Source organism: Charadrius vociferus, unplaced genomic scaffold (assembly GCF_000708025.1).
Source record: "Charadrius vociferus isolate BGI_N301 unplaced genomic scaffold, ASM70802v2 scaffold1089, whole genome shotgun sequence".
NCBI classification, from domain to species: Eukaryota; Metazoa; Chordata; class Aves; order Charadriiformes; family Charadriidae; genus Charadrius; species Charadrius vociferus.
The window spans coordinates 120,664-122,208 of record NW_009649968.1 but is presented as its reverse complement, the minus strand read 5'-3'; positions in this window follow the sequence as shown (position 1 = coordinate 122,208).

Below are 1,545 nucleotides of genomic sequence, written 5' to 3'. Positions count from 1 at the left end.
GGAGGGGACCAGCCCACGCAGCCTCCTCCGCAGTGGGCTTGGGACATGCTTCAGGCTTGAGGCTTTGAGTCTGGCAACACCTTGGAGCCCTGGCCCTGTGAATAAACTGATTAGCTTTAGCTTATTTATAAAAGACATCGATCCCAGCCAGCGCTCTCCTCCACCTGTACTCTTTTCCCCATGATGGCTGGTGGGGGTGATGCTGTTTGTCCGTCCCATCTGTGTGAGTCCTCAGGCTCTGCAGCCGCTCGTCCGTTCTTTCCAAAGGGTGAATTCTCTTCTTTTCTCTGTGGCACCGTTGCTGCCTGCTGCTCTGAGCCAGGCGTGCCCAGCCTGCCTCTGTGCCTGGGCCATGCACGAGGGTGCCTGGACGGAGTGTAAATAGTTTGGTCGTGGCTGAGGTGCCTCTTTGGGCTGTGGTTTCTACTCTTTCTCCTGCAACTGGACATTTGAGGACGTCTCGGACAGACAAATACCAGCTTTGAACGTCCTGTCTGTCCTGCCAAGGGGGTGTTTCCTCCCACTCTCACCAGCGCCTGTGTGCCAGCGGCTGCCAAGCCTCCGTGGGCAAAAACTTGCAGCCCCCGACTTGACGTCTGCATTCTGCCGGGCCGACAGCAGCACCCGCTGCTCACCAGTCACTGCAGCATGTACCACGTGGGGCGGGGACCCCTGCCCCTCATCTGGGCCTCTGCACTCTTTTTAATTGCTGTTTAATAAAATGACAGTTACCCTGAGCAGGATGCGTGCCATCAGCTTCTGACTGTGGGGAGTCCTTCCCTGCTGGATTCAGGGCTGCGGATCCAGGGTTGCATCCCTCCCTGTGCCGCTGCCACGGTAACCGGGATGCCGTTAACGGCGTGGCTGGTGCAGAGGGCAGTTGTGGAGTCCCTGCAGCACCGGCCATGGCACAGGCAAGCAGGCAGACCCCCTTGCCGCACCGGGAGGAGGTGGGACAGGGTGGGGAGGTGGCTGTCCTGGCTCTGAGGGCAGCAGCTGGGGACAGCGGGGTGCAATGTCCCCCTCGTGTGGGTTAAACACACACCCCCCAAACACGTCACTTTGGTTGCAGGTCCTGGCGACGGAGAGTGCCTGCGCAAGGCTGCTGGAGAGGTAGGGCTGGCAGAGGGAGCCCCGGCGGGCTGAACCTTCTGCTGGGGGGCAGCAGGTGAGGGGGAGCCCTGGCATGGGGTGAGATGAGGGAGAGGGGGCAGATGCTTGGTGTCCCCCTGACACCCTGTCCTGCCCACGCCGTGTCCCCACAGCTGTGGGAAGGCGGCTGGCGGGCACCTGCAGTGCTGGGAGAGGATCTGGGCCGCGGCGCTGCAGCAGCGCATGGAGTTGGAGCTGCGCCTGGCGGGCAAGGAGCAGACGGTGGTGAGGCCAGGGGGGGGGCAGGCACGGCTGGGGGCACCCAGCCCTGTCCCACCGGTGTTGGGTGACCACCCATCCCACTCCTGTACCGCATCCTGGGGGACCACGTCTCCCCGCGGCGGCCAGCCAGGGGGACAGTGGGGTTCAGCACCGGCTCCTGTGCCTGGCAGG